The sequence below is a fragment of the Xiphophorus couchianus genome, chromosome 17 (genome assembly GCF_001444195.1).
Source record: "Xiphophorus couchianus chromosome 17, X_couchianus-1.0, whole genome shotgun sequence".
NCBI lineage: Eukaryota > Metazoa > Chordata > Actinopteri > Cyprinodontiformes > Poeciliidae > Xiphophorus > Xiphophorus couchianus.
The window spans coordinates 8,798,955-8,807,311 of NC_040244.1; the positions used below are offsets into that span (position 1 = coordinate 8,798,955).

Here is an 8,357-nt window from a genome sequence, read left to right on the forward strand (position 1 = left end):
GCTACTGCATAGCATTGAGTTAGCTATAATTTAAAAGTTTAACCATACAGAGTTTTCTTTTTGCACAATACACTCACCTGCCACTTTATTAGGTACACCTGTCAAACAGCTCTTTAACACAAATGTGGAATCAGCCAATCACATGGCAGCAGATCAATGCATTTAGGCCTGTAGACACGACCAAGACGATCTGCTGCAGTTCAAACTGAGCATCAGAACGATGAAGAAAGGGGATTTAAGTGACTTTGAATGGTTGTTGGGCTGAGTATTTCAGAAACTGCTGACCTTCTGGGATTGTCATACACAACCATCTGTAGGGTTTACAGAGAATGATCCAAAAAAGAGAAAATATCCAGTGAGCGGCAGTTCTGTGGGCCTTGTTGATGCCAGAGGTCAAAGGAGAATGACCAGGCTGGTTGGAGCTGATAGAACCACAACAGTAACTCAAATAACCACTTGTTAAACTGAGGTATGCAGAAGAGCATCTCTGACCGCACAACACGTTGAACCTTGAGGCGGATGGGCTACAGCAGCAGAAGACCACACCGGATGCCGCTCCTGTCATATAAGGACAGAAAACTGAGGCGACAATCCGCACAGGCTCAAAAGAAAATTGGATAAACGTTGCTCGGTCTGATGAGTCTCGGTTTCTGCTGCCACATTCAGACGGTCGGGTCAGACTTTGGCGTCAACAATATGACAGCTTGGATCCATCCTGCCTTGTTTCAACGGCTCAGCCTGATGGTGGTGGAATGGTGTGTGGGGGATTTTTCTGCCACACTTTGGGCCCATTGGTACCAATTGAGCATCGTGTCAACACCACAGCCTGCCTGAGTGTTGCTGCTGACCAGGTCCATCCCTTTATGACCACAGTGTGCCCATCTTCTCATGGCTGCTTCCAGCAGGATAACGCACCATGTCATAAAGTGCCAATCATCTCAGACTGGTTCCCTGAACAGTTCACTGAACTCAAATGGCCTCCACAGTCACCAGAACTCAATCCAATAGAGCAAATTTGGGATGTGGTGGAACAGGAGATTCACATCATGGATGTGCAGCCGACAAATCTGCAGCTACTGCATGATGCTATCATGTCAGTATGGACCAGACTCTCTGAGGACTAAAAAATGCGTTCACACTTTAAACAAGGAGTTTATGATTACATGTTTGGTCTTAACTCAAGAGAACTCTGTAGAAAAAATGGCTGACAGTGAAATTCAGGTTTTGTTTAATCCATTTGAAACTGAAAAAATACCGTTGGATTTTTAACAAGGCAGTGCAAAAATAACACGGTAAGCAGGATTAAGACATGTTGCAATAATCAGAACACGGAGGATAAAACAGGATTTCTTCCAGCACCATAAAAGGATGATTATTTAATGTTTTACAAAAAGTGATGTTAATATTAGTATTTTCTATTTTTATTCATTTCTGAAGGTCAGAAAAATTGTCCAACTTTGCTAATTGTTACAAGAACTCCCTTTAAAAACGTCCCAGTTTGCATAAACCTCAAAGCTTTTAATAAATAGTCATTTATTATCTAATAAAATCATTTAATCTGACTTTTTTGTAATGAACATTGAAACAATTTAATTATTTTGATGTCCACATGCTGGATTTCTCAGTAACAAATAAATTAAGTTGATCATAACATCATCATCTTGAACAATGAATGCCAAGGCTTCGTTCCCATTTTCACCCAGAAGGCTGTACAATCTAAAGTTAGAAAGTTCTTCGATCTTTGTTATGGCTTCCCTGGAGATACTTCTCCAACCTATCGTCACATGGTGTTTCTCTTCATTATCTTATACCCTGTGCCAGCCGGGAGCATGAAGCTGTAGCTAAGGGAAACTGGAAATTGCCGTGGAAAAAGGAGAGCAATAACAGCTGTAGCGGGAGAGTGACACATCGGGTGATTCGGAAATCTTCAGCTGTGGCTTCTGAGATGAAACTGTCCAGAAGGGATGTTATCAATGAGGGGAAATTAACCGGAAAGGAAAGAGAAACCTTTTCACCAAAGTTATGATTCAGACACGTCATATAAACATGTCTGACTAACATACTGCAGACATGTTTGTGAGAGGAAAGTATTAGAGCAGCGGAGTCAAACTCATTTTTATTTTGGGTCAAATTAAGATTATGAATGCTCTTAAAGGCCTGGTTGTGCCAGAATACATTGACAAAACCTGTTCACAAACTGTTAAAATATCAATGAATTCTTAAAATTTTACATCTTTTTGTGTTATTAATTTGGAAACATTTATGCTTATTTATGTAGGTAAATGTGACTTTTTATTACTCGCTGTATAGATCATAGATTATAATCTGACATCAGTTAAAGCTGAGGCAGCTGTTTAGTACAAATAAGAAAGTTTTTGACACTTTTTGAAAAAAAATCTGCAATAAACTCCCGATTATGTATTAGTATAAAAAAGTGCGGGGATTTGTTGATTTTGCATGAATTTCCATGATGATTCTCAAGAAACTGGAGGAACCGACTGATGTAATTTGGCAGGAAACAGATAAAAACTGCATCAATTTGATTGATAACATAATATTTAAGCACATTTAGTGTTTAGTCTGGAATGTAGAAGGCCACATAAAAGGCTACAGTGGGCCTTGAGTTTGAGACGTGTGTTAGAGCTTCAACTGGGCAGGAAAATGTTATCGTTGGAGTTTATTTTAATTGTTTTTGCTGCTCTGATTGGAGTCTCTGTCTTCATACCTACTTTCTGTAACAGATCGGCCAACATCACTGCTGCCTCAACCTCTGATGGTCCAAAGGTTTGTTGTACTACAAAGTAAATCACATGTTTTCCAAGAACCAGTAATTTTCAGGAAAGTACCTTCAGGAAAGTCTGGCATGTAATAAGTTAACTCAGCCTGTTGCCAGGAAAGTGACAAACCGTTCCTGGAAAGTTCAGGGAAAGTATTTGTTGAGTTCAAGGAATGTTTTTGTTTAAGGTCTCATAATAAATTTCTTTAAAGTTGCAAGAAAGTAACCAATAAATAACACATTAAATAACAAATTCAATCAAAGTTTCAGGAAAGTACTTACTAAGATATTTTGTTCCTGGAAAGCACTTTTAAAGTTCTGGTAAAGTAACCATTAAGTAATACGAACAATAACAAGGCTAAGAAAAAAAAAGGTCACAATCTCTCATTATGTTGTTGGATCTCTTTTCATTTTAATTACAGCACAAATTTTCTATGGTATTGTTTTCATAAATGTCTGAAATATTTCAATATTTACTCAATATAACTTTAAACAAAAGCATTGATCAAAGTTTCCACCTTTCCTTTAGTCATGAATGTTCTTGCTACATATCTTAGACTTACATTTTGAAAAACCTATTTCACATGAGAATGGAAGACTTTTTTCCTTATTCATAACTAGTTTTGCAAAGGATCAAAATAGACGTTTATATTACAAGAACAAAAATGTTCAAGTGTTTGTAGGATGAGAACATTTGCAGACTAAATAGTCTTCTGTCATATGCATACAGTACTTTCTGGAAGTCGCCCTCCAGGCCCCGACAGGCGGCTTGTCATATTGTCACATGTGCTTTGCCAGAACGGTGTTGACTGGGTCCAAACTGTTGTTTCTGCTGTACCTGGATGCCAGAAGTCGCTCCAACCTTTCTAGGTTGGAGGGACTGTTGTGTGTCGGACGAGCAGAGCGTTAAGTCCTCTCTTTTTCTTACTCGGCATATTGTTGGATTTCCCAGCTTCTCTGAGTTTAATGTCATCAAACTGATCAAAAAAATAAACTCTGGTGCAACTGTAGAGGCAGTAAGTGTTTATTTTATGAGCTGTAGTCAGATTAGCTGCAGAAGCTGTTAATCTTAAATTGTTCTTAAGGTATATTTTGGGGTTTAAAATTAAAATTGTTCAAACAGTTTTACAGTTTCTTTTGTTTGTTGTTACTTTTCAACTTTAATATTTTCTTTCTGTATTTCGTCTGGTGCTTTAATTTGTTGCTTAGCCTTTTCATCAATTGTGCATCTCTTAAATGAGCTTCATAGTCTTGGTGCCACTACTGAGTTAAAAAGCTGAACTGAACTAGATGTAGTTGAGTAGTGGGTCAAATTATTGAAATCAATAGATCAGGCACAGAAGAGCCAAGGCAAAACTCATGATGATGACATCATCATCACTCAAACCGTCACATATGGTTGACTGAATTAAATCAAAAACATTTGAGCCAATCATCCAGCTGGCGACATTATCTAATCTACATGAGGTTGCGATTTAATTTCATTGGTTAGTTTTAAACATTAAGCTGCATTGGCAGTTTGGCTGTTTTGGAAATGCTTGTTATTGTGAAAGTTGTGAAATATTTATATTATATCCACCATCATTGAACTCCTAAATACAGCACTGAGCCCTGTTGAAAACCTCCTGGTTATTCCACCAAATATTAATTTCTGAACTCTTCCTGAGTTAAAACATTAGTAGCCTATTGCTGTTTCTACATGAATATTAACTTGTTTTCTTTGCATTATTTGACATCTGAAATCACTGCGTCTTTTTTGTTATTTTGAAAATTTATCATTTTCTGCAAATAAATACTAAATTTTTGCTTTAAATTTCAGAGACATGTGTTTGAGTAAAATGAACATTGTTCTTTTGTTCTATGAACTACTGACAACATTCCTATAAAAGGTAAAATCAGAGAAACTGATCATTTGAAGTGGTCTCTTCATTTTTTCCAGAGCTGTATCAATGATCAGATCAGATTTTGGAGCGTCATGATCAATAAAGCTTTTTCCCTCCATTAACAGAAATAAAGCAGCAGAAGGATAAATAAATACCTGATGTTCAAAGCAGGTCATTTTAATTTAGCAGCTGTGAAGGGAACATGATTTTGGAGCGCCATGCTCTAAAATCTGGGATTAAAACCTTTTTTTTGAACTTTTGGAAGTTTCCATAGTCCTAAGAAGTTGAACTAATCATTCAGTTATAAATATATAATTAGCTGCTACTGATTGTTGAGGGTTGGAGCTCTGGGAAAGTTTGCAAAAACATGAGAGATTGTTTATAGTTTCAATCCATGCATCCATATTTAAAGCCAAACCTCCTCAGAAAGGTAGGCCATAGATTCATTTTAAAACTTTGTATTTAAAATTTAAGAATGTGAGACGTGAAAAATCTGAAATTTCATAGTCAGAACCCTGCTGTCACCTTGACAACGTTCCCAATGCACCGCCTGCTCTGTTTTCCTTCTGGACTTAATGGTTTGGTTCAGTCTCTACTTGTGGCTGAGTTTCTGTTGTTGGGTGGCTGAAAAAAAAATCAAAATGACTTTATAGTAAACACTTAATTGGCATTTATAGGTTAGTAATTGGAACGCTGAAAGCAGGAAACGTTTCGGAGTGATTATCTTGATGCAAAGACGTAAACATAACACCAATCACTGTTCACATTATTTGTCTCTCCCCACAGGCTTTCTCATTAGGAGCCCAAAGATAGCAGAATAAAATATTAACTCCGACTTGTGGCTCTTATGGAAGTGGGTTTTTGATAATAACCAGGACTGCTTTTTATTAAAATAAGTCTCATCACAACTCTGCCGAAACAAGCGCATCAAGGCAGAATATGGCCAGGAAACAGAAATGTTTTCTTACATTGTAAGCCCGAGAGCAAAGTGAAATTTTCCCTAATAACATGAGTGCTTTTAAAACTGTTAGCAGGAATGTTTTGTTGGCTGCTGGTTCATTACCCTTAGAGGACTGAAGGAACAAGCTCTGAACTCTTCTGCATTTCGTTCTGGTGCCTGAAAACACAAAGCAAAGCTGCAGAACTTAATGTTTGTTTCCGAAATATTGTATTTCCAGGATGAACTGCTGGCTACCAATCAGAGCTAATACAAAAGGTCAGGTTATATTTGATTAACTGTTGAATTAAGAAGTTGGAGTGACCCTCCTCCACAGATACTGATCTGGCTTTTTGGGACGATGAATTGCCCATCTTTGTGGTAATTCTGGATGATTATATCGGTTCCTGCAGCTTGAAGAACTGATTACCTGCAGGTTTGATATGTGAGACAGTTATTCTGCTCAATGCCACCACTTTATGTAGTGAAGAGTGACATTAGATCTTTTTCAAAGCTTTCCTTCATTATGTTTTTTAAAATTTCTGATAGATTTAACATCAGGCGAAGAAGAGGCGATGATTTACTTTGATGCTTTTGGCTAGAAAAAAAAGATTTTAAAAACAATACATATTGATTTAATCTTTCTTTATGTGCATTATTGTTTTGCATTATTATATTTTACCCTTGATTCATTTTTATTCAGTGAGGAAGATTTAAAAGTCAACATTTTTTAACCTTTAATTAAAAATGTTCTGATATTTTTATCACAAATCTTTCACGTTTTGAGCTCTGATATTCTTTGTTTTTTCTAGAAAATTGCTGAAATACATTTTTTGTACATTTCCTTCTAAAATGGCTCTAATATGGCGCCATAACATCCTCTATAAGCACAACACATAACAAGGTAGAACTCAACGAGCCAGAAAAAAAGACACGTAAGGTCAAAAAAACTTTGAAAGAAAATGTATCAGATATGTAGAGAGATGAAGAAACGTTAAGATTACAAGAAGGTTTGGCAATTTAGAGGATTTTAAAAACTTTTTACAATGCAGTTACATTTGAAAACACACAGAGGCAAAGCAAAAACTAGACTAAGTTCACACTCTGTAGTGTCAGCAGGTGAGAAACTCAAACACATTTGAAGCAAGTTTCTAATCATTGCTTGTGTTCCTTTGTGTCTGCTTGCAGGAGGACCGAGTGTGATAATGTCAAATGTCATGGTAAATGTCAGCAAAGTGGCCTCCAATGCAACAGCGTTGATATTTCAGAGGAACAGTACAAAGCGTTCCCTCCGTCACCTGCAGAACAAGGTAGGTAAGCAGCATGTAAAGATGATAGCCTGTTGTGTCAGGGAGGATAAGAAGAAACACATTTTTTAAATGAACCGGGTTTGATCAAATTAATCTAGAAGCTGTTCATCATTTTCAGAAAAACCCCCCACAGAGGAGACAGGTACATAGCACATAGTCTGTCACAATGGCTGACATTGGAAAAAGGAGCCGATGAGTGAGAAACGATTTCATCATTAACATCATTTCATTCATTATTCATGAGCAGGAACATAGGTGGCTTCCAGCATGCTGCTCTGCTGCCTGCAACCAAACACACGTAGGAAAACACAGAAATTACCTCCCTAATTGATCAGTTTGGAGACGATGAGAACATCATCAGGAATCTAAATGAGCCGACACAACGAGAGGCGGAGAGGCAGCCCTGTTTCTGAATGTCTAGCTCACTGATGTGTAGCTAATATAATAACACAAACACTGTTAGCTCTCTGTTTCTGTCTGAGGAGCTTCTCAGGTTTTGGCAGTGTTAGATGAGCTGGATCATGTTTCTGTTTGCTGTGGTTTCTTTTCTTTTTTCCCCATTCGCAAAGGTGTGATGAGTGAAGCTGGATCAATTTGTTACTGAACAGTTTAATGACACCCCAGGGGCCCTGGTAGCGCTATCCTGAAAAGACTGTTTTGTGTTAATTATCCTCACAGCCCTTGTTGTCACTAAGTGCCTTTTTGGCAGATTTATAAGTGCAAGTGACATGACTGGGATTATAATCTTATATTTACAGGCCCTAGAGTGAAAAGTATTTCCATTATAAAGCTGGTTTCTGAAATGTTGTGCTAAGTTGGGTAAATACCAAAACACTTTCTGACAGATATTCAGAAAATGCTGCTCATCTTTTATCCAGGGTTCTTAGATATCCTGGAGCTATTTTATTTTATTAACATAAAAAGTATTTCCACACAATATTTCTTATGCTGTTTAAAAGTTAATCATCCATCTGTCAGACTATAAATCCTTTGTCAAAGTTTGTGGTTTCCAGGTTGCATATTTAAAGTCTGACTTTCTTAGGAGCTGCTAAATATACATTAAAATTTGGGAGTAAAATAATTGGAAGTTCAAAAATAAAACTGAAAGAAAAGCATAAGCAACAGTTTACACATGTGTTAGACTTGTAAAAAATGTTACTCCACAAAACAATGCAGAAGTTTAATAAAGATACTTTTGCTTCTTTAATTTTGACTTTAAGAACATTAAATTGTTTTCAATTAGCTTTTTTAAAATTATTTTAAGTTGTTAAATTTCTAAAAACTAATTTGATTTAAGATTTTTTTTACCCCTCCAGGGGGTCTTTTTGTGGGCTCTAGTGTCTCTTATATTACAGTAGGCTGACAGGAAACTGGGAAGGAGAGGGGGGAAGACATGTGGCAAATGTCGTCGGGTCCGGGAATCGAACCTGCGTCGAGGACTCATGGCCTCC

General features: G+C 37.1%; 1 long non-coding RNA gene across 1 annotated transcript in view; it reads left to right on the forward strand.

Annotated features, from left to right (window-relative positions):
- LOC114160811 (uncharacterized) overlaps positions 1 to 6,904 on the forward strand; it is a 40,865-nt gene extending 33,961 nt beyond the window's left edge. The window contains exon 4 of the long non-coding RNA XR_003598860.1: positions 6,785 to 6,904. This is a non-coding gene — a long non-coding RNA (uncharacterized LOC114160811). The remainder of the gene's footprint in view (positions 1 to 6,784) is intronic.
- The last annotated feature ends 1,453 nt before the right edge of the window (positions 6,905 to 8,357 follow it).